At 41.6% G+C, this 27,791-nt stretch overlaps 1 protein-coding gene across 1 annotated transcript in view; it reads left to right on the top strand.

Annotated features, from left to right (window-relative positions):
- The first annotated feature begins 15,652 nt into the window (after nucleotides 1-15,652).
- The window catches only part of mbtps1 (membrane-bound transcription factor peptidase, site 1), a 116,303-nt gene continuing 104,164 nt past the window's right edge, over nucleotides 15,653-27,791 (top strand). The window contains exon 1 of the mRNA XM_060923932.1: nucleotides 15,653-15,809. The gene's annotated coding sequence lies outside the window, so the exon portion shown is untranslated. The remainder of the gene's footprint in view (nucleotides 15,810-27,791) is intronic.

Raw genomic sequence — 27,791 nt, 5'->3', positions numbered from 1 at the left:
ATAGAGTCTGGGGCTGGATTAACTGTAATCAAAATCTTTTGTCCTGGGTTTTTTTCTTCCAGATTTTGTCTCTTTCCCTCTACCCCTTTTACGCATCATTGAAAGGCTGTATGTCCATTTGCTGTCTAAATGAAACCCAGTAGCCATTTCCACCACCAGGAATATGAAAACACTTCCCTGAGCTAGGACAGGAACATTTTGTGCCATTTAAGGTGTTGTGAACCGATTCATTTGATGGACTTTTGACAACAAATACTCCCGCAGATGAATCCAGGCTCACAAGGCCCATCTCTACCACTGTCTTCGCCAGAGAGTTGTGTTAATCAGCTGGCTGACGGTATGTCCATTCTGGATGGTTCCTGTTTGGTTTCAGACCTAACCCTTTCTATTATGCTCTCCAAAGGTATAAACAAGGGCATCTTCACATCTTTTGGAGCAAGAGGCACCCCATGCTTCACTGTGTAATTGCCCAACCCCAATCTGGCTCTTTGAAATTCAAAAAGTAAGACTGCATGTACTACAAAGACAGGACCATACAGTCACCAGGAAGTTCCCTCCAGTCATTTTGTGTTTTGATCATTTTGTTCATTGCCTTGCTTATGTTATTAGTGGGACTCTTGTTTTTGAAAGCTGCAAACTGTCGGGTGTAGAATGAAGCCACATTCTCACTCAAGTCCAAATTTAAATGCTGATCAAAGTAATTTAAAAAAAAAAAAACCCTGACCACCCAAGCCTAAAAAAATTTGATCAAATTTCTCTTTGCTGGCCGAATCTATCAGCATGTCTATTTGGTCTTTGAGTATCTTTACATCGTCCCTTGTTCCCCCATGCTTTTTAACCCAATATTCGATGTCCCGCAACACATGATTCCTGCAGTAGACCAAACTGACATTGGGGAATGTCTTTTTCAAAGCTCCAACAATGCCCTTTTCCCTGTCTACTACCAGAGGCACTTTGCTTAGCTTCTTTGAGCCCATCCCAAGTTTTCCTAGGATGTCCTGTAGAAACATTTCATGATGCTGCATGAATTTCTGTTCATGCAGCATAAATCCAATGGGAAACACTGGGTCATTGGTTAAGGCAGTGCTTCTCATTGCCACAACTGAAACGTAAAAGTCACCCATCTGAAAAGTAGTGTCATAACTTATCAGTTGTGGGTAGCTGTGAGAAACTGCCTCCTCCAAGCTGGCCCGTGCCAAATCTAGCATCTCGGGCATACCACCAAAAACCAGCAGGTCTGGAAAACTGGAAATGTGCCACACAAAGCCTGGAAGTTGGTATGCCAATTCATGGAGACCACAAAGTTCATCACGACAGATGTGCTGACTATTTTGGTCGGCATACAGTGTTTCGCACCTGTTTAAGGTTTCGTGGACAATTTACAGGCATGTGTTGCACATTTTCATTGGAAGCTTCAGTTAAGGTTGATTGATAGGTTTTCGATGGGAATTGCCCATGATCTCTGAAGGATATTGGTGAATACCTGCTTTTTAGATGGAACAAAAACCCTCTCCGTTTTTACATTCCCATGCTTCATTGGCACATACACCATTTCATCCCCCAGGTAGTGCACTAAATACAAATTTGCTGCCAAATTATCGGGATCCATCAAAGTGTACACATGCTTTTTAAACATTGCTGACCCGTTGTTGTGCTTAAGTGTTCTGATGTGATAGTAGCGCTTCAGTACTTTTCCCCCTGTATTTTTTTTAATATTGTGAAAATTTGACCCCTTTTGCTTCCAAATCATTTGGTCAAACCGAAAATCCATGCTAGGGCGTCCTTCTTTTAAACTTTTGTAAAAGGTACACATCACCCCCCTTTGGCTCCAACAGTGGTTCATGTAAAACGCTGTCTAAACTTTTCAGCATCGCTCAGAATGGTCTCTGCCTCTGCCAGGGTAAACTCCGTCTTTCTGCATGAAAGACATTTTACACCTTACCACTGTGACAAGGTAAATGATGAATCAAAATAAAAAATAAAAAAATCTACTGTAATTGTAGACTCAGTTTTGTATTTTATGATGTGATGTGAAATAAAAGAAATATGAATTGAATATAAAGATATGTAAAGTGTTTTTATTGTCCAATATGCAAATGTAATGTAAAAGGATGCAATAGACAATGTATGTCTACACTGCCTACTACTCAAAATAGCCTTTAAAAAGACTGTTAATGAATAAAAAAAAAAAATGTTCGATAGAAGTACACGGTCACTTCACGCACGATTAAGACAAGCTCCTGCAGTTTGTGAAAGGGACAAATGAGGCAAGTCTGTGCTGCCAGGCTGTCTTAAGTTCTCGCCAATTTCAAATGACATTTAATGTCATTGGACCATCAACATGTCTCTAATGTCTGTGGTTGGCCAAAGAACTGACCAATCACTAAGCAGCGGCCTTTACCGTTGGTCTCTATGCTTTAACCCTTTAACCAGTAAAAGTGATTAGCTTAGTGGTTAGTAGCCTAGGCTAGCTTCATAATGCTATGTTATACCATCATAGAGATGTGCATGAGAAGTTTGGTGATGATTGATCATTGTTTCGGAACATTAAGCTACGTTAAGCTTTTTCACGTTAAGCGTTTTAGGATGTCCCGGTGAGACATCTTACGTCATGAAATTTCTTGACCGGGGCCCAAACACGCACCATCTCCCTTCAAGGGAGAAAGTTGATGTGGGAAAAAAAAAAAAGTTCATACTTTGCAAGGCAAACCTAGTGGGAGCTGGCCCATTCTACCTCAGCAACTACACTGAGGTGGAAAATGTACACAAACAAACTTATGATCAAATCCGCTCGCTGATCCGCTTGCCTGAAATGAAACAATTAGATGAAATGATTCATTGTTCTGTGTTTTGTCATGTTTGTCAGTTGATCAGATGGTCATTTTTATGAAAAAGAATGTTTACAGCACACTTTCATTGTTATTTCATGTATTGATATATTTATATTTCATTAAACATTCTATGAAATGTTGAAGTGGGCTTATTAGGAACACAAGTGGGCTTAAAGGGTACCTATGGTACCCTTTAAGCCCAGCCAGACTTGACTTTTTTACTAAAATATCTTAATCGTGCATTTAGAAATTCACATCAACTCATCAATAAGCATTGAGATGAGAGGTAAATCTTACTATTTAACAAATCATTTCACTAAAACATTGTGTGAATATGGATGAAAATCAAGAAATTTAGATTTTGGTGGGCTTAATGGGTACGCTTACCTTAATGGTACGATGAAGTTTGTGACTATAAAATTTTGGCGACTGCTGTCACCAAAATCTCATACCATCACCTTAAAATTATTTTAGCATTGTAGCATCATAACCTTGTGTGATGAAATTTCAGCGACTAGCTTCGCCAAAATTTCAGCATACCATCACCTTAGCGTTGTTTGAGAGAGCGAGCAGCCCCTCCCCTCTCTGCTCCCAGTTGGCATGGTGACGGTCCTGAGCAGGAGCACTGAGTCACACAAGATCTTGTCAGTTTTTTGCTCAGGAGCAGGCCTCAATGATGATTTACTTGAAAACGAAAGCAGCTATTCACAAAATTCAGTGAGTGCTACAAGGGTCTCCTGAACACAGATGTAATTTGTCAATAGTGTGAAAAATGAGGACACTAGAGCGAGTTAAAAACAAGTGACTTTTTTTGTCAGGTTTATAATGGGAGTCAATGAAGCAGCGAGGCTGCCCTCTCGTCACTTTGAGGCTTCTCATTCAAAAACTGTAAATCCTATCGGTTAGGTAGACACATTGTGTGAACCAGGACAAGTGTGACTACTAGTTGAGAAAATCATGTCTGTAGAGTGAAATTTGTGGCTGAAAACACAGTTTAAGCAAGTTTGAGCTATTTTTTCAAGCCCTCTACACTAAACGAGCTCCATTGGTGTAATGCAATAGACACCCATTATAAAGACGGAATTTCTCCAGATTTGCTCATGGCGTTTGAGGCGGGACGGATCCAAAAGTATAGAACATAGCAAAAAAGTTGAATGCCAGATCGACAGAAGTTTCTTTACATTTTAGAATTTGAATCATCTCTAGGTGAAAGCATGCCAGAGCAGTGGATGTTTGAAAGTGTGTTGTTTTTCAATTAATTCCATAGAAATGAAAGGGGAAAATTGACAATTTTGTCGCGACATAGTCGCGACAAAAATCATAGAATAACGAACAAATAGCATATCGAGTCCGATTGAGCCGCATGTTTTGATATATTGTTTGTGCGAGACGTACAGTTAGAGTTATTCGAAATCAAAAGTTGCATAGGAATAATAAAAGAAGAAACACGCAGAACAACAAGAGGTTGCGTGCTTTGCACTGCAACCTATCGACTCCCCTAGTACTAGGGGAGTCAATAGGTTGCAGCACAGCATCCCTAACTAGATATGAACTAGACTAAACACTCATACATACAAATGGGTACAGTTAACCAAACAGTCAAGGGCACTTGAGGTATAGCAGGTAAACATGAAATAAGCAGAACAAACAAACTAGCAGCTATTAAGGTGAGGTAGTGCAGAATAGTGCAAATGAGCGAGGTAAAAGTGAGACGTGCAGTCCCTGAGTTCAGTGTGTTAATGAACGATGAGATGTATGCATGTGCATGTTTTTTTTTTTTTTGGGGGGGGGGGGGGGGGGAAGACTGAGGATGTCAGATGCTGAAGGGGTGTGTGCAAGCAGAATCTGTGGCAGGGAGCAGAACAGGGAGGGAGTTGAGCCTCCTAACCACCTAGTGAAAAACTGTTCTTGAGCCTGCTGGTTTTGGCCCGGAGACTCTGCAGTCTCTTCCCTGACGGCAGCAAGCTGAAGAGGCTGTGAGATGGGTGGGTGGGGTCACCTGCAATCCTGATGGCTTTGCGGGTGAGGCGGGAGTTATAGATATCCATAAGGGAAGGGAGAGAGACACCAATGATCCTCTCAGCTGCTCTCATGATGCGCTGCAGAGTCTTGCAGCAGGACACTGTGCAGGCACCGTACCACATGGTGATGCAGCTGGTCAGGATGTTCGATGGTGCCTCTGTAGAATGTGTGCATGATGGGGGCTGGGGCTCTTGCTCTCCTCAGTTTGCGGAGCAAGTACAGACGCTGTTGGGCTTTTCATGCCAAATATTGGCTCATTTGAAAATTCATGACAGCAACACATCTCAAAAGAGTTGGGACAGGGGCAATAAGAGGCTGGAAAAGTTAAAGGTACAAAAAAGGAACAGCTGGAGGACCAAATTGCAACTCATTAGGTCAATTGGCAATAGGTCATTAACATGACTGGGTATAAAAAGAGCATCTTGGAGTGGCAGCGGCTTTCAGAAGTAAAGATGGGAAGAGGATCACCAATCCCCCCAATTCTGTGCCGACAAATAGTGGAGCAATATCAGAAAGGAGTTCAACAGTAAAATTGCAAAGAGTTTGAACATATCATCTACAGTGCATAATATCAAAAGATTCAGAGAATCTGGAAGAGTCTCTGTGCATAAGGGTCAAGGCCGGAAAACCATACTGGGTGCCCGTGATCTTCGGGCCCTTAGACGGCACTGCATCACATACAGGCATGCTTCTGTATTGGAAATCACAAACTGGGCTCAGGAATATTTCCAGAGAACATTCTGTGAACACAATTCACCGTGCCATTCGCCGTTGCCAGCTAAAACTATAGTTCAAAGAAGCCGTATCTAAACATGATCCAGAAGCGCAGATGTCTTCTCTGGGCCAAGGCTCATTTAAAATTGACTGTGGCAAAGTGGAAAACTGTTCTGTGGTCAGACGAATCAAAATGTGAAGTTCTTTATGGAAATCAGGGACGCCATGTCATTCGGACTAAAGAGGAGGACGACCCAAGTTATCAGCGCTCAGTTCAGAAGCCTGTGTAACGGCAGACTCCTTTACCATCACATAGTGAGGGAGACAAAAGTTAAGAAATTTATTTAAACAAAAACTGTCTAGGGGTAAAGTGCAGGAGTGGATGCAAATAAAGGTCAGTATGTAAGATTGTGTTCAAAATTAAAAAAAAAAAAAAAGTAAGGCACAAGGGGAGAAGAATAAAAGCTGAGGACACACAGAGAGAGAGAGCGCAAGCAAGTAGTGCCAGTTGACAGAGCCTCCTGAAGCCCTAGGCGCCAGCCCCTTCATAGCCCCAGCTGGTATTACAAATGTACCCAATTAGGTAATCAGGTACCAGGACCCAGCCCTGCCCATGCACTGACAGTGCTGGGCCTGAAGGGGGCATAGATGGGCATAACACCTCCCTCACTAAAAAGAGGTTTGCCCTAGTAAACCTCAAACTCCAGTCATCAGGCCAACTACCCCTTACCAGAGTCCATCACCAAAACAGCAACTTGTAGATCCTGGGCCCTAGGACTACAAAAGCAAAGTGAACAAAACCCAAAAAAAACCCCAATGTTATATTAATGGAGAGGGAAAAAAACAAAAAACCACTAAGCTCTAGATAGCGCATCTGCTACAACATTATCCCTTCCCCCAATATGTAAAATTTTAAGTGGATATTACTGTAAAATCAAGCTCCAACACAACACGTTGGTTTTGATTGCGCATACAGTCAGACTAGGGGATTGTGATCCGTATATACCTCAATGGGTCTCGAGGATGACCCTAAATAAACTTTGAAATGCTGAACAGCTAAAATTAAGGCCAGCGCTTCCCTCTCTACAGTGGAGTAGACCTGTGTTCAGTTTCACCAAGTTAGACTATGACTAACTTAGACAGCGGGTATAGTCGGGCTTAGCACAGACGTCTAACAAATACTGTTGCACAAAGCAGTTAAGACTCCTACCATCTTAAGTCATACTATGCTGCAAAGGATTGTGGGTATTTTAAGACTTCAAAACAAAAAAAATGGCAGACAGTGGTTGTTCAGTGCTGTTTAGCCACTCAGAAAATCTGGCTATATTAGAGGAATTTAATTCCTACAAAGACATTTTATTAGGCAAATTCAGTGAAGAATGTAGCAATAAGAAAAACATGAAGTGTGGGAAAAAACAACATTGTCTGTGAATAGCGTTAATCCATCTGCGAGATGTTGTTGCCATGCAGAAACTGTTTAAAAATATGGTCCAAGAAGCAAAAAAAGAAATTTTCAAAACATAAAACACCCCCACTTGAGGAGGGGGTTTGAAGAAACTAAAAGTAACCACCGAAATGGTCATCAACATTTATGGTGACGAGTCACCCTTATTCTGGGGAGTGAAAGGAGAGCGGAGTAACCAGCTTCGCCAGACCCAGCAGCAACTCCCTTAGCAATGTTGCAGCTGAGGCTCCTTCACCCTCAGAGTTGTCATCACCCAGTACCTGCACGGATGGGACACTACACGAAGAGCCTACCGATCAGGAGGAAATTACAGGTAGACTCTTGTTTAAGTTATAAACGTTGTCAAGTGGGGTTGTGTCATTTCAGCATAAACAGTAGGGGAAATTATGTTCCCACAGCACTGAGCTAAGCTACAGTTACCTTGCGATGGCGAAATGGCTATTCCACTCAGTTAATACCAAGGTCTGTTACTAAACGATGGAACATAGGTTTGACCCATAGACTATACAGTTGTTGGTTTGACCAACAGATTTAAATTCTGCTACAGTAGGTAGTACACGTAAAGAAAGACGTTTGGAACAAGCTGACCTAAATACTATTGTGGTGTGACTACAGTTTCTAATAATGGGGTAAAAAATAAAATAAATAAAATCAGACCAAGGTTAAGTTTTCTTGATCCCTGAACTGGTTGTGGAGACATCTGCCACCACCACCACGGTGCTTGACAAGCAATACAACCTTCATCTGGAGGAGAAAAAAAACTCCTTCAGGAGATTGAGGTCTTGCAGCTCCAAAAGGAAAGACTGCACCTTAAATTGAAGAGACTCATGCAGATGGAGTGATGTAGTTGTGTGTGAGAGAGTATGAGAGAGAGAGAGAGAGAGAGAGAGAGTGTGATGAGTGGTGATGTAATTATATGCATAAATGAATTGATATATTTATAAGTAATAAAATGAATAAGCTGCCATTACTGTTCTTTATTGAATACTTTATAGTTAGATTATAATAGCCTAAATTTGTGTATTACATACTTGCAATGTACTTCACTGCCTTAACATTTCAAGCTTTCTTGTAGTTGACATTGATGGCACTTATGGCTTGACTTTTTTTAAATTAAAGTTTTCATTTAAGAAAGTATGCTGTGGCTTCTTGACGTTGTAGGCCCTAGTTCTTCTGACAATTCGTCTGTCAGCCTAAGGATGGCTTCTTTTGACAATCTAAACCGAGAAATTACTTCACCACTGTTGTAAATCTCCAGTGGGTTACTTCGGTCCCTGAAAACTTTCCCATCTAAAACCTCTCCATCAATTCAGCAAACCACACATTTTGCACCATCTTTCCCTTGTTTCTATTTTTCTTGCCATTTCAGTTATTACCATGGTGATATAGCCCTTAGACCCATATTAGACTGGGGGGAGGGTGTCTTACTTCTTAAGCCTAAAATTAGACTTAAATTAGTCTTAACTTTTGTGAAACTGTCTTACTTGCATTAGACTGGTCTATAAAGAAACTTAAGACCAATCTTAACCCATAGACCAGTCTAAACTACTTTAGCGAAACCGGCTGCTGTTGATGTCGGTTGAACTTTTTACTGAAGTACCCCACTGGGTGTTCAACGCCATCAGAACCCAGCTGTAACAGCACAGCCCCACTCTCACTGGCGTCAACAGCAACACTGAACGGGCAATCAAAATTTGGGGCCAAAAGTACCGGAGCAGACACAAGCAAAGCCTTTACGTTGTCAAAGGCATCCTGACCACAGGTGATTGCTCCAAGACGAGGGAAGCTCAGCCTCCTCTAAAAATGACGAACATAGTGTAGGATGAATTGCGCTAGGCTTATGTTATAGCCGACCTTATAACATTGCTATTTCAGATCCAGAATCATAGAAATATGTGCTCAACCCACTACAATGTGAAATCATTCCCTTATAACTTTAATGTGTGCGTGAGTTTTTCCCCCCTTGTGACAGCGCGATGCAGCCCAGCCTCAGTGGACTTCAATGGCATTTGGATGCTCGGCGCTTTTCAATCTCAAAATGCAAGACGATTATTGGACAAATACTGCGAAGACACCCACCCACGGAGTCCCACAGACTCCCAGCCTCAGTGGACTTCAATGGCATTTGGGAGCTATGCGCTTTTCAATCTCAAAATGCAAGACGGTTATTGGACAAATACTGCGAAAACGCCTGTCTACGGACTCCCAGCCTCACATGGGAGGGATATGGCAGTTTCTGCGAGGAGACTGGTGATTGGTGAAAGCGGCCGGATATTTTCTTTGACAGCTCGTTTCAACTATAGACAGGCAGCGGTGAATTTCAGTTCAGTCCCATGCAGATTCGCAAGTGCTGTGGTGTATTGTAAGAGATCAGCTTACATTTCGATTTCATTCGTTACATACAGTTTCTACCAGCTTTTTTAGTTTGTATATATTTTCACTGTAAATAAAGTGTAAATATAGTGTTGTCAAGTTTGCTATCTTAGTTCCAGAAATTTCGTTTATTTGAGTGACTGAACTTGAGGGGGCTAGTCAGCTAGCAAGAAAGCTGCGCACGGATGCCAAGCATTGCTGATTTAATTTTGGCAAAGCCATTTGCCAGTCTTCCTTTCGAGGAAAAAATTAAAGAGCAGGGTAGACCAACACCTCAAATTGACTTGGTGAAAAAGGTAGGGAATAATACTCGTTCCTTTCAGCTCTCCTGGTACAAGAAAGTGAATTGGCTAACAGCAAGTGACCCACATCAACAGTAGGCTACTTTAGTAATATGTCATGGATGGACCAAAAATATAGAATCTATTTAAAATGTTTATGCTGAGTATATTATATTGGAATATATATTTTTCTGGATATGAATTAAACAGAGCTACAATTTGGAAAACACTTTTAAACAAACACAGCCGAGAACATTTCTCACTACAGACCTGGATTAAAAGTGAAGGGTTATCAAAATTGTCAGTAAAACATCTGTCAAAATAAGATATAGGGAAAATGTCATTGAATGAAATGTGTGGCACCCAGCTCTACTGCTGAGGTTCCTGACAAAGAGCTGCTTTCAATAATGATCAATTTTTAAACATGCCACAATTTTAAAGTAACATGTTAAAATATACCTCTCCCCCCCCAACACCACCATCATGTATATTGGACAGTAGGCTAATGGGCCAAAAGAACCTGTTATTTCACAGTTTGTGATGCTGCCAACAATCAGCCAGATCAGAGGCAAGAGTATGGGCAAAATTGATGTTTTTTTCTTTTAAAACCTGGAAATATCGTAACCAACCAGCCTCCCGTTTGAAAGACTACCAGCCGCCACTGATCCTGACACTTGTCAGTCCAGTGAAATGGAACTTCGGAGCCAAGCAAGTTTATCAGAGGCAATACTACAGATGCAAAATTTACAAAACGCCCTGCAACATCCTGCCATCCCAAGAAATCTTCGGAGTGCTCGACAGTCTCCAGGCACAGGGAAACTACAAACTGCTTCAACTTTGGCCCTTACAGGCTGGACTTCACCTCCACCTTTCTCCTGTAACTGACCTCTAACTGACAAAAACAATGACTCCTTTAAACTTCTCTCCTGTGATGTAATCTGAAGTTCATGATATTCTACCACTTCACACAGCTGTGCTTTTGTCATTATTGCCAACAAGTCTTCAGACGGACCGGCACAAAAATCTTCGACAGGCCCCATTGTTGACTAGACTAATTTATAACAAGCCACAAACAATTGAGAACAGCTCCCTACTCTCCACTTGCATGTGACGTCACAGCCGATCCAGATTGTGACAGACGCCATCTTGTTGGTCAAACGCCATTATTTCCGCCTTCTACTTCTGCCTTTTCTTCTGGAAAACCCTACTATATACAATTCTACTACAACAGCTGCGGCTACAAGCTCTCCCTACCTGTGCACATTTTTTATGTTTGTGTGTTGTTCGTCTGTACCGGACTTCAATAGCCACTACAACCATATGGACTTACTGGACACTGGTTTCCAGCAGAAAATGACAGTTTGTAGCGATTTCCATCGCATGCACAACATCCCGGACAAGATAGCGAGACCAGCGGGGTCTCCGTGGATTGTTATCGGAAGCAAAGCAAAGGAGGCAGTGCCAGGAGAGGAAGCAAAAGCCAGGCTGCAGGCAGAGCCGGCCTGTTGACTAAGCTCAGAAAACAGCCACTCAAATCTCCACTGCCAAGCCTCTACCTCTCCAACGCCAGATCCATGGTAAACAAGACGGACAATTTGGAATTACAGCTGGAATTACCTTATTCTATAATCGGCTGGTCAGTGCTATACTCAATACTTAAGTGACTTACCCATCCAACAATGATTCTTGTTTACAAGATGGCGCAGCTGACAAATCCTGAATTTCTGTAAAGATAACCGTCCAGAGATTTATAAGCACGCAGTGCTTCACCACTGAACAGCAAGGGAAAGTTGAGGTGGTAATTATACACGTCCGGGTATTCCGCTGGCAGTTCCACATCCACTGACGCGGTCGTGAAAACTACGTCCGGTAATAGATAAGGGTCACTAATCTGTAGATCGTTTATTTTAGACATACATCTAGTTCTGTTCATTAGAAAAGTGAGCCGTGTAGTCCGTCGGTTGAAATTGATCCATTCTGTACATGAGTGCAGTAGTATTGAGGTATTTCACCTGACATCACAGGGTCACGTGATGCCCCGGTGTCCGCCATTTTGAACATCAAGCTACATACTAACGCTGCAGACAGAGGGAGAAGCAGCTTGGGGAAAAAAAAAAATGTTAGACACCTAGAATAGATTAATTTGTCAGTAAGCACTATAAATAACCATGGTGTTTGCTTGTTGTGCTGTGGGCTGCCACAACAGACAGGGACACCGTGCAGGACGCTCCTTTTACCGGTTTCTAGTGATGGGAATTTTGGCTCTTTTTTGGGAGCCGGCTCTTTTGGCTCTTCTTACTATAAGGAACCGGCTCTTTCGGCTCCCAAGATTTTATTTTTTATTTAATTGCTGCAATTAACTAGTTAATTACATTATATTTTATCAATAGGATGTTTTCCATTTTATTTGAGTTTTTGTAGCCATTGTAAAGCATAGCAGTGTAACAATGTTCTAGCTATAGAAATAAAACTTACTTACCAATTAATAAATTATTTTCTCACAAACATAATGCAAAACTTATATTACCAATATAAAATACACAGCTGATTTTCCCCTCCTCAGGTGCCTCACAGACTCCTCTCCCCTGCGCTCCACAGCTTTAAGCATTACACCAATTTTCGTATTTTCGCAGCTGTGAATGACATCAACCCCCCCAACCAAAAAAAAGTAGGCGTACACCATGCTACTTTTTTTCCTTTGAATGGTAGACAACACAAAGACGCAATCAGACAGCAACCTTTTTTGTGAAAGTCTCTCTCTCTCTCTGAGGCACCTAAGGACAAAAAACTATTCGGCTCCCACCGAAGAGCCGGCTCTTTGAACCGGATCGTTCGCGACCGACACATCACTACCGGTTTCCTACTGACCCAGACAAGAGGGCCAAATGGATTGCAGCTGTGAAGAGACAGGATTGGGAGCCAACAGAGTACTCCAGACTTTGCAGTGATCATTTCATTTCAGGTTAGTTTGTCAGTTAACGCAATTTTGATAAAATATATAGCAAAAAGTAAATGGGTCAGTGTTTGTTAACCCATCTGAGCAGTGAAACAAGGCAGTGTTAATTTGTCTAGGGTTGCATGTAGCAGACATCAGACATAAAACACAATAACAGAGGCTAGAAAGAAACAGGACACAGAAATAAATAAACAGGGCTCCATACCAAGGCTGGGTACAGTGTTTGTGATAAAAGACAGATCCAATTTAACACGAATCACAGCTTACTTTCTTGTTAAAATGTGCAAAGGTCGCCACCATCTCATACCGCCTTGCACTGAAGGACTTAAGCGTACCGTCCAAAATGGCTGCGTCACGTGACTTGGCCACGTGGGTGAAATACCTCAATTTAGCTGTGTTTTTTTTACCGACAAGATGGCGGCTGTGTACTTTCCGGTCACGTGACTACAAGATCTCATAGGTGCAAATTCAACAGTGTAATTTACAAATGCCTAACCCAGAAGCAATCAAACGAGGCACAGAAAAAAAAACCCTCAGCTACTACTGCTTTTCTCTCACTCACAATAATGATTAAGCTACCATTACACAACGTGCAAGTAACGCACAGAAACTGGTAAACACCAGAATAAATCAAACGTACTTGTCGCAGTATCAAAGCATACGCAAACAAAGTTAAGCATACACACCTCACAAAAGGCTACAAACTAACAAGTTGCAAACAGCGCAGCGCATGCACTAAACGAGGCACCAACCTCCGCAAATTGCAACTTAAACAGCTTAATTAAGCGCAACGAGACAGAGCACCCAAACACAGAACATCAATCGATCTAAAGTTAGATCCGTGAGTGCTCTACGCGGTACTCCGCACACAAAAAGTAGCCAATTAATGCGAACACATTCTACTGACAAAGAGAAGATAGACTTACCACATCCGCATGAACCACTTACCCCAACGTGACTCCAGGTGAGACCATCAGCCGGTCGCCGGCGAAATTCCTACAGCAAATGAAACAGTGCTCTGGTAACCTAATTACCAGCCCCAGAAGCTAACTAACCTTGCTAGTCTTCAGGAGCCTGCTGGCCTTGGGGCGGCTGGTTAACGCTGAACTCGCAACAGTGTTACACTGCTCGAAGCGTGCCCCTGACAGGAGAGAGAACTCCCGACCAGGATTACCCCCAAAAACAAATAACTAAAATAACAAAGGCAAAATAATAACCAGTGCACCGAAGGAAAGGCAATACCCAGCTGGAGCACTCTGCCTAACCAGAGACTGCAATTAAGCCAAACAAACGGGCTCACCTGAGACCACTTGAGTCTATGATCCAAACCAGTTAAAACTCCCGGACAAGCCCCCAAATTATGTAACGGCAGACTCAGTTACCATCACATAATGAGGAAGACGACAACAAAAGTTTTAAGAAATTTATTTAAACAAAAACCGTGTCTAGGGGTAAAGTGCAGGAGTGGAGTTATGCGTGAGTGGATGTAAGTAAAAAGGTCAGTATGTAAGATTGTGTTCAAAATAACAAACGAGTGACGCATAAGGGGAGAAGAATAAAAGCTGAGAACAGAGAGAGAGCCTCCTGAAGCCCTAGGCGCCAGCCCCTTTATAGCCCCCGCTGGCATTACAAGTGTACCTAATTAGGTAATCAGGTACCAGGACCCAGCCCTGCCCATGCACTGACAGTGCTGGGCCTGAAGGGGGCATAGATGGGCATAACACCTGCATCTCTGATGGTATGGGGTTGCATTAGTGCGTGTGGCATGGGCAGCTTACACATCTGGAAAGACACCATCAATGCTGAAAGGTATATCCAGGTTCTAGAGCAACATATGCTCCCATCCAGACGACGTCTCTTTCAGGGAAGACCTTGCATTTTCCAACATGACAATGCCAAACCACATACTGCATCAATTACAGCATCATGGCTGCGTAGAAGAAGGGTCCGGGTACTGAACTGGCCAGCCTGCAGTCCAGATCTTTCACCCATAGAAAACATTTGGCGCATCATAAAACGGAAGATACGACAAAAAGACCTAAGACAGTTGAGCAGCTAGAATCCTACATTAGACAAGAGTGGGTTAACATTCCTATCCCTAAACTTGAGTGACTTGTCTCCTCAGTCCCCAGACGTTTACAGACTGTTGTAAAGAGAAAAGGGGACGTCTCACAGTGGGAAACATGGCCTTGTCCCAACTTTTTTGAGATGTGTTGTTGTCATGAAATTTAAAATCACCTAATTTTTTTTCTCTTTAAATGATACATTTTCTCAGTTTAAACATTTGATATGTCATCTATGTTCTATTCTGAATAAAATATGGAATTTTGAAACTTCCACATCATTGCATTCCGTTTTTATTTACAATTTGTACTTTGTCCCAACTTTTTTGGAATCAGGGTTGTATTTATTATCCTCCCTACTTCTTTAAGTTTACTGGCATTACTAATAACATCCTTAGTGTATTGTGTTTTATTTATTATTATTATTTTTTGATGATACATGAATATTGGAGCACCTGTCTGCTGTTCTATGTTTGTATGTACAACCTTTTTCAATAAAGTTCTTTAAAAAAACAAAAAACAAAAACCTGAGCTCTGTGCGTGCTGTGTAGTATAGTATGGAACATTGAAATGCTTTTTATAGCGCCATCTTGTGATCATAACTTGAATAATTTTTACTCACTTTTTTTCTTATAATTATTTCAGATTAATCTTATATAAGGAAATGTGTTGTGGTTAGTATTTTTATTTAAATCCAGCCTTGTTTTTTTCATCCAGAAATTGACTCAACTTTAGAAAAGAAGAGAACAGAAATGTAATTGCTCTTTATTATATTATATTTTATACATTTTAGTGCTCCATGCTGTACTACACAACAGCACTGTTAGATGTGACGCGCTTAGACTCCGCCTCCCGGCACATTTCTGATTGGCTGAAGCCTGCATCGCTCACCTCTTTACTCTGCGTTTCTGTTGATGATTGGCTGCCTTGTTTCTGACTCTCAGGTTACTGTCGCAAAGCAAACAACATTGATGAACCAGCTAAGTCTGTTTAGCAAGCTGGAGTTAAACATGCTGTCTAACAAAGAGCTGGTTTATATGGGATTTATTAAATCAGATTAAATTTTACTGGAGAACGGCATGGATGGTTCGCTAATGTGAAAGAGTGAGTAATCTTTCAGAGATGCTGATTGTTCAGCCGAGACGCGCTGTTTGTCAGTTAGCTGTCGTTAGCTAGTTTGGCAGCAAGTCCAAAGATGTCTAGTTGAGTTAGAACTTTATTTCCGAGAGATTGATGTTAATTAATATATAGCTAGAAACCCAAGCCTGTCTTATATTACTACAGTTAAACTAAGGAAAGAAAGCTGGAAAGAGAACTTTCTAGCTATTCAAGTTGGCCCAGGAGCTTGCTAGGTCGTTAGCTCTTACTGTTTATTTAAACAAATGCAGTGTGTGATAGATTATAATAGCCTGCTCATCGTTGTGTAAATTTCCACAAAAAGTTTAATTGTAGCAGGAGTAGATTGTCATGAAGAAGCCTGTTAGCTAAGGGTTGTTTTACAATCAGGGTACGCAAGCTACAAATCACATTTAACACTTATTATCTTCAATATCAAAAGGCTTGACTAAATAAACTTGGTTGTTTATTGCAGCCCTGTGATAGCTCTATTTAACATGCAAAAAAAATTTGGTGATAACGTTATTTTTGGTGAATGTATGGCAATGTATGTCATATTTAGCAAAATTACTCGTGTCATTTAGAAAAAGTGCTTTTTTGACCACAGGTAGCTCCAAAAGGGATGCACTTACATCATTCTTTATACCATAAAACAAATATTTGGTTCCATATCATTGGAAACATAGTTAAGTTTTAATGTTGAATGCCAGTAAGTTTTCAGACTATTTTGATCAAATTAGTATGTAATTGTGTCAAAAAAAAGTCCTCTCCGAGACAGCTAATTTTTCAATATAAAATAACATATCTAAAATGATTATTTTCATCCTAAAATGTGGTCAAGATATTGGGACATAAATATTAGAGACAACTAACACAAAGCCTACAGCCTTATATTTAAAAGCACTATGGAAGGAGTGGATTCTGAATTGTCAAAAAAAAAATGCGTCCTCTCCGAGAATCACTTCATTTGTTTCTCCCATCTTATAGCAGATTACACACACACTACCGTTCAAAAGTTTGGGGTCACCCAGACAATTTTGTGTTTTCCATGAAAAGTCACACTTTTATTTACCACCATAAGTTGTAAAATGAATAGAAAATATAGTCAAGACAGTTTTCTGGCCATTTTGAGCCTTTAATCGACCCCACAAATGTGATGCTCCAGAAACTCAATCTGCTCAAAGGAAGGTCAGTTTTATAGCTTCTCTAAAGAGCTCAACTGTTTTCAGCTGTGCTAACATGATTGTACAAGGGTTTTCTAATCATCCATTAGCCTTCTGAGGCAATGAGCAAACACATTGTACCATTAGAACACTGGAGTGAGAGTTGCTGGAAATGGGCCTCTATACACCTATGGAGATATTGCACCAAAAAACACACATTTGCAGCTAGAATAGTCATTTACCACATTAGCAATGTATAGAGTGCATTTCTGATTAGTTTAAAGTGATCGTCATTGAAAAGAACAGTGCTTTTCTTTCAAAAATAAGGACATTTCAAAGTGATCCCAAACTTTTGAACGGTAGTGTATGTCAAAAAATTATCTGAAATCTGTTCTTTAACTTGTCCTTCATGTAAAAACTGGTACAAGAACCAGTTTGAATCCATTTGAATTTTGGACCCCTGTGACACAAACTTTGTACCCTGATTGTAAAACAACCCCTAACTCGAAAGCACCCGGTTAGCTACGTTTTATTTTAAAGAAGTGAAATGTTTCCAGTTGCAGTGCGAAAAATTAATCATTTGCATTCAGTTTTGCTCACAAACTTTCTTCAGTCACACCGGCATGTTGTTTTTAGTGTGTGTGTAGTTTTGTACTTGACCCAATAGGTAACCAATTGACTGCTGTGTTCATTGGTGGGTTTTAGATAATTAAATAAACATAGTGAAATAGGTTATAATACCAAGAATAAGTCACTTTGTCAGTGCAGATTATATTTCGAGCACAACAACAATGATGCCATACACTATAACTATTTTATATTATTCCCTGAGATGCTTTTGTAAAGTTGGCTCTTTTTTTTCCTTTATCCCCCACCTCATGCTGTTTCAGTATTGTATGAAAACTTTATCAGATAAAACAGGATGCTTTGGGGGGGCGTGCCTTTAAATTTAATTATGTAAATAGTTTAGATCTGATTGGCTAACATCCAGTTCTGCCAGTTACACCCACAGGTTCCGTGAGCCAATCAGAGCGTTGCCTCATTGAGTTGCTGGTGGTACAGACTTTCATTTCTACACCAGCTGAAGTTTCTCATCACTTGTCTGTATCTAACCTGCTAGATTTTTGTTTGGCTTATATTTCTTATTAATTGAGGAACTATATTTCGAAGACATTAGGGTAGATACATGAGTCGTGTGCTTGTTCACATGGGTCATCTTGAATCGAACCCCCCCCCCCCCCCCCCCCCCCACACACACACACACTGCCTTTCTCATCTCATTATCTGTAGCCGCTTTATCCTGTTCTACAGGGTCGCAGGCAAGCTGGAGCCTATCCCAGCTGACTATGGGCGAAAGGCGGGGTACACCCTGTACAAGTCGCCACGTCATCACAGGGCTGACACATAGACACAGACAAACATTCACATTCACACCTACGGTCAATTTAGAGTCACCAGTTAACCTAACCTGCATGTCTTTGGACTGTGGGGGAAACCGGAGCACCCGGAGGAAACCCACGGGGAGAACATGCAAACTCCGCACAGAAAGGCCCTCGCCGGCCACGGGGCTCAAACCCAGGACCTTCTTGTTGTGAGGCGACAGCGCTAACCACTACACCACCGTGCCACCCATCATTTGAAATGGGGGGGGGGGGGGGGGGATATATAAAAACAACTGTATAAAGATATAGCCACCTTTTTATTTGTAAACTTGATTTCGCAAGCAGCCACACAGGTGGTGTAGTGGTTAGCACTGTCGCCTCACAGCAAGAAGGTTCTGGGTTCGAGCCCAGCGGCCGATGAGGGCCTTTCTGTGTGGAGTTTGCATGTTCTCCCCGTGTCTGCGTGGGTTTCCTCCGGGTGCTCCGGTTTCCCCCACAGTCCAAAGACATGCAGGTTAGGTTAACTGGTGACTCTAAATTGACCGTAGGTGTGAATGTGTGTATGGTGGTTTGTCTCTGTATCAGCCCTGCGATAACCTGGCGTACCCCGCCTCTCGTCCATAGTCAGCTGGGTGCCTTTGACCCTGTAGGACAGGATAAGCAGCTACAGATGATGCATGGAAGCAACTACACAAAGGCTTCATGGGAATTTTACAGACTTTTTTGCATCCATCTGGATTAGGAAGTACAGGCCTATCTCCTGTACATATCGTGCTTTTATTTCTGGATGTGAAGACAATCTGTCATAGTTTTACATAACATCATTTTAAATATTAACAGCTTGGTGTAAGGAGGAAAAATCCATCCTGAACAATTTAATCTGTATAATTAATGTTTATAATCACTTACTGCTGCTGAGATTGGCCCTACGTAGACAGCAAACGGATCACCATGAGATTAATGTGGATGGTACCACATAGAAATGATAAGGATGGCTGTGGATGTTCTTCCTTGGATAGCCTTGGGGCTGCGATTTGCTGTAAACAGCTTTGTACTCAAGTCTCCATCATTGAACAGCTGAGGACACAATAGACTTCCAGTTAAATCTGTGAAGAATTCAGTTCCGACTCTGATGCTCATACTCAAGTTGTTCCTTGGTTTTTGTTTACACAATTGAATTTTTTGACTATATTATATAGTTATAGAAGGGAAATGATTTAAAATTGAACTATCCTGTGTCATACAGTTGAGGATTGGTTTCCTTTTGAGTCTGATATCATCTTTGTCATCCCGGGGAGTTTTTTTTTCTTACCACTATTATATCTGCTTTGTAACAATCTCATCTCATCTCATCTCATTATCTGTAGCCGCTTTATCCTTCTACAGGGTCGCAGGCAAGCTGGAGCCTATCCCAGCTGACTACGGGCGAAAGGCGGGGTACACCCTGGACAAGTCGCCAGGTCATCACAGGGCTGACACATAGACACAGACAACCATTCACATTCACACCTACGGTCAATTTAGAGTCACCAGTCAACCTAACCTGCATGTCTTTGGACTGTGGGGGAAACCGGAGCACCCGGAGGAAACCCATGCGGACACGGGGAGAACATGCAAACTCCACACAGAAAGGCCCTCGCCGGCCCCGGGGCTCGAACCCAGGACCTTCTTGCTGTGAGGCGACAGCGCTAACCACTACACCACTGTGCCGCCCACGCTTTGTAACAATGTCAAATTGAATTCAATAATGAACCAACTGCTCAGACAGACAGAATTTGGAAGCTTCAACTTTCAGGCTGCTCTTGTCGTCGACACGATCATGCTAATGTCAGAGACTGCTGAGTTGAGTCTGTCGTAATTCAGCACAGCTGCATCATATAACTGCTACAGCATCTGATGTTTGCATTATATCTACAGGGTCATTCCATGTCAAATCTCCAAGTGCTCCCACTCGACTATCTCAGATTTGGCTGAAAAAATTCCAGGAGGTTCACACACTTCCCAATAGGAAAAGTCCCAAATTTTAGCTCCCAACTCCTTATAGTTTTGTCATAAATATTTTTGCAACTAACCTCGGACCCGTTTTGAGCAGAGTCTTTTGGGGAGCCACTTTGAGATTGCTGTATCTAAAAACAGTATTTAAGCCGGGTCCTTCAAATTTTCAAGGGTCAAAATCTGGCACCAGCACTTGTAGAATATGGGCTTTTACATGTGTGCGTTTGGTTTATCATAGAATTCTGGCAGCTTGAATTTGCTCGGAAATTCTACACTACGCTCTGCGGCAGCATATTTGAAGGACTGTGGAAAGTGCAATTTCAAAGACAGAGGCTTGATATTGCACATACACCTTCCCATATATACTGTGTACTTTGTATTCTAAAACTGCCCCTCTGTGATGAGCGGTTTGGAAGATATTAAAGTTTAAAAATGGAAAAAATTCATTTGGTGACATTTTTGGCATCTCATCTCATCTCATTATCTCTAGCCGCTTTATCCTTCTACAGGGTCGCAGGCAAGCTGGAGCCTATCCCAGCTGACTACGGGCGAAAGGCGGGGTACACCCTGGACAAGTCGCCAGGTCATCACAGGGCTGACGCATAGACACAGACAACCATTCACACTCATTCACACCTACGGTCAATTTAGAGTCACCAGTTAACCTAACCTGCATGTCTTTGGACTGTGGGGGAAACCGGAGCACCCGGAGGAAACCCACACGGACACGGGGAGAACATGCAAACTCCACACAGAAAGGCCCTCGCCGGCCCCGGGGCTCGAACCCGGACCTTCTTGCTGTGAGGCGATAGCGCTAACCACTACACCACCGTGCCGCCCCGTTTTTGGCATGTTATAGCAAAAAAATGACAGCATCCACCAACATAAAATTGACTGTTTTTAGAAAGATTAGATGTCTGTTTTTAACACATCCAAAATTTGTGATGGTGTTCTGCCTTATTTTTGCAAAATGAATTTTTGAAAATGTGGTGTTCGCATACACGCACAGCATTCATGGCCTATGAAAGCATTTTCAAATGCTAACAAAATGCCCTGAATTTGTGACCCACAGCTTAAACTCAACAAAATGCTTCATTTGGTTCATGGTAAACTATACCTGAAGGATAACCTATATGCAACCTTTAGATACTGAAATATTGGCGCTCCAATATGGGTGAAAACTGAAACTTGTTTTCATTACAACATTTCTGTTGTACCATAATTTAGAAGAAAAAGCAACCTGTATGCTTCAGTTAGTATTTATCCATGATAAAAAGTCTTTGACAGTCCAGTAGAATTGATTGATTATTATGATTTATTATTTGACACTTACTGAATTTATTAAATTTATTATAAAGCTGGTAACTTTGGGACAACTCTTGTAAATTATTTGAACTCTTTCATGAAACTTTCAGATGCTCTGATGTCACATTCCTTAAGTGTATGTACACGTCCAGTTGTAGTGCTAGGAACATCTATTTTAGAAATTATGTGTTGCACAGGTACCCAGCACAAATCTTCTCTCCTGGGCCAGAAGAAACTTTTTGCTGGGCCGTGTGGATGCATGAATTGTATCAGAACATCTTGCTGGGCTTCAGATGCCTCTCTGATGCTTCCAACCCACCAGTGATGGTTGTAAACACAGGTTATATATTGGCCAGGTATCATGTCACTGATCTGGAAGCCCTGTGAAACCTCTTCGTCTACATGTTCTACCTCATAGTTGACTAAAAATCCAGGAATTCCAGACACTCTGCTGACCTCAAGTGTTGTTGCATTGACTGGCTTGAAACAGTGATTATCTCTAGTACCTGGCACTGTGACTGCCTTTGCAGATCTGCTTTCCAGCTCGTCAGCCATGGACTTCACACTTTCTTTACTGATCCAGATAAATTTGGAGAGTTGTCCCAAAGTTACCAGCTTTATAATAAATTTAATAAATTCAATAAGTGTCATAAATAATAAATCATAATAATCAAATCTACTGGACTGTCATAGACTTTTTATCATGGATAAATACTAACTGAAGCATACAGGTTGCTTTTTCTTCTAAATTATGGTACAACAGAAATGTTGTAATGAAAACAAGTTTCAGTTTTCACCCATATTGGAGCTCTAATATTTCAGTATCTAAAGGTTGCATATAGGTTATCCTTCAGGTATAGGCCAAGTTTACATTAGACCGTATCTGTCTCGTTTTCTTCGCGGATGCACTGTCCGTTTACATTAAAACGCCTGGAAACGCCGGGAAATGGGAATCCGCCAGGGTCCACGTATTCAATCTAGATCGTGTCTGGTCCGGTGCTGTGTAAACATTGAGAATACGTGGATACGCTGTGCTGAGCTCTAGCTGGCGTCGTCATTGGACACCGTCACTGTGACATCCACCTTCCTGATTCGCTGGCGTTGGTCATGTGACGCGACTGCTGAAAAACGGCGCGGACTTCCGCCTTGTATCACCTTTCATTAAAGAGTATAAAAGTATGCAAATACTGATGCAAATACTGCCCATTGTGTAGTTATGATTGTCTTTAGGCTTGCCATCCTTCCACTTGCAAGTGGTAAGTGATATGCGCTGGGATCACACACACAGCGGCTCAGTCCTGAATTACTGCTTGTGCACTACACTCGCGTGCTGTGTGAGCTGCGCAGGGCCGGAGTGCGCACCCTCCAGAGGGCACTCGCTGTTCAGGGCGGAGTGATTTGGAGCGCAGGATGCCTGCAGAGCCGAGCGTATCCGTGTATTGGTGTTGCTGTGTGCACGCGAATCGTTTTAAAAACGTTTATCTGATGATCCGCTGATACGGTCTAATGTAAACCCCACCATAGTTTACCATGAACCAAATGAATCATTTTGTTGGGTTTAAGCTGTGCGTCATGAATTCAGGGCATTTTGTTAGCATTTGAAAATGCTTTCATATGCCACGAATGCTGTGCGTATATGTGAGCACCACATTTTCAAAAAATCATTTTGCAAAAATAAGGCAGAACACCATCACAAATTTTGGATGTGTTAAAAACAGACATCTAATCTTTCTAAAAGAGTCAATTTTATGTTGGTGAATGCTGTCATTTTTTTGCTATAACATGCCAAAAATGTCACCAAATGATTTTTTTTTTCCATTTGTAAACTAGCGTAGTGTAGAATTTCCAAGCAAATTCAAGCCCCCAGAATTCTATGATAAACCAAAAGCACACATGTAAAAGTCCATATTCTACAAGTGCTGGTGCCAGATTTTGACCCTTGAAAACTTGAAGGACCCGGCTTAAATACTTTTTTTTTTTCTAGATACAGCAATCTCAAAGTGGCTCCCCAAAAAACTCTGCTTAAAATGGGTCCAAGGTTAGTTGCAAAAATATTTTTTATGACAAAACTATAAGGAGTTGGGAGCTAAAATTTGGGACTTTTCCTATTGGGAAGTGTGTGAACCTCCTGGAATTTTTTCAGCCAAATCTGAGATGGTTGAGTGGGAGCATTTGGAGATTTGACATGGAATGACCCTACATTGAATTTCTCATTAATATGAAGAGGAACATCTCCGGATAATGGTGACTCAGAAAAGAAATTCCTGCTGTTTTGTTTTCAGGAGCTAACAGCAAAACCTGAGAGTAATATCATACGTTTGAGATTGTTGAAGTTTTTTTTTCTTCCTATTACGCACTATTATAACTGCACTAGCAACGTCCCCCTGAGACATCAGCTCCACACAATTACTGACTTCTCAAGGGAATAACAAAAATACAGCATCAACCAACAGATTAACATAGAAATTGCTAAAACCATCATAAATATGCTTACAGTGGTGCTTGAAAGTTTGTGGACCCTTTAGAATTTTCTATATTTCTGCATAAATATGACCTAAAACATCAGATTTTCACACAAGTCCTAAAAGTAGATAAAGAGAACCCAGTTAAACAAATGAGACAAAAATATTAAACTTGGTCATTTATTTATTGAGGAAAATGATCCAATATTTACAGATCTGTGAGTGGCAAAAGTATGTGAACCTTTGCTTTCAGTATCTGGTGTGACCCCCTTGTGCAGCAATAACTGCAACTAAACGTTTCCGGGAACTGTTGATCAGTCCTGCACACCGGCTTGGAGGAATTTTAGCCCATTCCTCCGTACAGAATAGCTTCAACTCTGGGATGTTGGTGGGTTTCCTCACATGAACTGCTCGCTTCAGGTCCTTCTACAACATTTCGATTGGATTAAGGTCAGGACTTTGACTTGGCCATTCCAAAACATTAACTTTTATTCTTCTTTAACCATTCTTTGGTAGAATGACTTGTGTGCTTAGGGTCGTTGTCTTGCTGCATGACCCACCTTCTCTTGAGATTCAGTTCATGGACCTTTAGAATTCGCTGATATAATTCAGAATTCATTGTCCCATCAATGATGGCAAGCCGCCCTGGCCCAGATGCAGCAAAACAGGCCCAAACCATGATACTACCACCGTCATGTGTCACAGATGGGATAAGGTTCTTATGCTGGAATGCAGTGTTTTCCTTTCTCCAAACATAACCCTTCTCATTTAGACCAAAAAGTTCTATTTTGGTCTCATCTGTCCACAAAACGTTTTTCCAATAGCCTTCTGGCTTGTCCACGTGATCTTTAGCAAACTGCAGACTAGCAGCAATGTTCTTTTTGGAGAGCAGTGGCTTTCTCCTTGCAACCCTGCCATGCACACCATCGTTGTTCAGTGTTTTCCTGATGGTGGACTCATGAACATTAACATTAGCCAATGTGAGAGAGTCCTTCAGTTGCTTAGGCCCTGTCCACACGGCAATGGATTCAGGTGACTCCGATACAATTGCTTATTGTTTAGGCCTGGCATCCACACGGCACCGGCGTTTTGGGTGCCCAAAACGCAATCTTTTTGAGAACGGGTTCCAGAGTGGAAAGATCTGGCAACGTTGCCGTTGTGAAGTCGTCTGGATGAGTAGAACGGATTTGTTTACGATGACGTCACAACCACATGACTGTGAGTGCTTCACGCCGGGTAGAAGTGTAACGAATATCACCAGGATATCACCAGGAAAAAGCCTTACAGAGCACTAGTGAGAGTGAAACACGAGCTTGGATATTATTATTATTATTATTATTATTATTATTATGTTCAGTGTTAGTTCACAGTAGTAATGCAAGAAGCAGAATAGTGACAGTAATAGTGAAGCAAAAACATGCAATTGTACAAACACTGCAGCTCTACAGCAAAATATTCATTTATGAAATGGTCTGATTCTTAACACCAGTAGTGCCAATGATCTTCTCATTGCGATGTGAGTTGTCAACAAATCCTATAACTTGGTTCATGAAACGCGCTTACAAAATATTTTCACTGTGAATATTTATTGTGTAATAGTGCAATCCCGCCAGCAAAAATGGGGAAAAAAAAGGAGCGATCTCACCTCTTCAGATGTTGATTTAAGTCCGACAATACATTCCTCAAAAAGGGCGTAGAGGAGCAAATTAATCCAATTTATTCCGGACCATTAAAGACGCCGCCTTCCGCGTAGAATCATACGTCATCCTCGCCGCCATATTGGATAGGTCAAAGCGGAGAATAAAGATTCATGTGCTGCCTTTAACTGTACCAACAGGTTTACCGTCCAAACGAGATCACATGGGATTACCTTTCACAGGTGAGAAACAACAAATTAATCCATCAACGTGTAGTATTCAATTTATTCCGGACCATTAAAGACGCCGCCTTCCGCGTAGAATCATACGTCATCCTCGCCGCCATATTGGAGAGGTCAAAGCGGAGAATAAAGATTAGCTGCGTTTAACTGTACCAACAGGTTTGCCGTCCAAACGAGATCACATGGGATTACCTTTCACAGGTGAGACTGGAAAAATACTTTTCATTGTATTTGGTCATTATAATGTAACTTTACAAACAGATTTTCCTGACTTTGTGGCTAATATGAAGTCTCGCGCATTATGCGCATGCGTCCTTACTTCTATTGTTCTGGTGTCTCCGAAGGGGCCGTCTTACAGCGCCCCTAGAGGTGTGGCATGTGTATTGCATCGTTTTCAGCAAGCGTTGCGTTACCATATGGACCTGATATTTTACTGATTGTTGCCCATTTGGACGCGATATATTTTTAGATAACATCTCGTTGCCGTTGTCGTGTGGATGTAGCCTTAGGCTACATCCACACGACAACGGCAACGAGATGTTATTTAAAAATATATCGCGTCCAAATGGGCAACAATCAGTAAAATATCAGGTCCATATGGCAACGCAACGCTTGCTGAAAACGATGCAATACACATGCCACACCTCTAGGGGCGCTGTAAGACGGTCCCTTCGGAGACACCAGAACAATAGAAGAAGTAAGGATGCATATTAGCCACAAAGTCAGGAAAATCTGTTTGTAAAATTACATTATAATGACCAAATACAATGAAAAGTATTTTTCCAGTCTCACCTGTGAAAGGTAATCCCATGTGATCTCGTTTGGATGGCAAACCTGTTGGTACAGTTAAACGCAGCTAATCTTTATTCTCCGCTTTGACCTCTCCAAAATGGCGGCGAGGATGACCTATGATTCTACACGGAAGGCGGCATCTTTAATGGTCCGGAATAAATTGAATGCTAATTAAATAATGATTAATTTGCTCCTCTACGCCCTTTTTGAGGAATGTATTGTAGGACTTAAACCCACATCTGAAGAGGTGAGATCGCTCTTTTTTTCTCTATTTTTGCTGGCGGGATTGACTCTCTCTCTCTCTCACTTTGCACCATTACACAATAAATATTCACAGTGAAAATATTTTGTAAGCGCGTTTCATGAACCAAGTTATAGGATTTGTTGACAACTCGCATCGCAATGAGAAGCTCATTGGCACTACTGGTGTTAAGAATCAGACCATTTCATAAATGAATATTTTGCTGTAGAGCTGCAGTGTTTGTACAATTGCATGTTTTTGCTTCACTATTACTGTCACTATTCTGCTTCTTGCATTACTACTGTGAACTAACACTGAACATAATAATAATAATAATAATAATATCCAAGCTCGTGTTTCACTCTCACTAGTGCTCTGTAAGGCTTTTTCCTGGTGATATCCTGGTGATATTCGTTACACTTCTACCCGGCGTGAAGCACTCACAGTCATGTGGTTGTGACGTCATCGTAAACAAATCCGTTTTACTCATCCAGACGACTTCACAACGGCAACGTTGCCAGATCTTTCCACTCTGGAACCCGTTCTCAAAAAGATTGCGTTTTGGGGCACCCAAAACGCCGGTGCCGTGTGGACGCCAGGCCTAAACGATAAGCAATTGTATCGGAGTCACCTGAATCCGTTGCCGTGTGGACAGGGCCTTAGAAGTTACCCTGGGGTCCTTTGTGACCTCGTCGACTATTACACGCCTTGCTCGTGGAGTGATCTTTGTTGGTTGATCACTCCTGGTGAG

The sequence above is a fragment of the Neoarius graeffei genome, chromosome 6 (genome assembly GCF_027579695.1).
Source record: "Neoarius graeffei isolate fNeoGra1 chromosome 6, fNeoGra1.pri, whole genome shotgun sequence".
NCBI lineage: Eukaryota > Metazoa > Chordata > Actinopteri > Siluriformes > Ariidae > Neoarius > Neoarius graeffei.
This window is presented reverse-complemented; position numbering and strand designations above follow the sequence as displayed.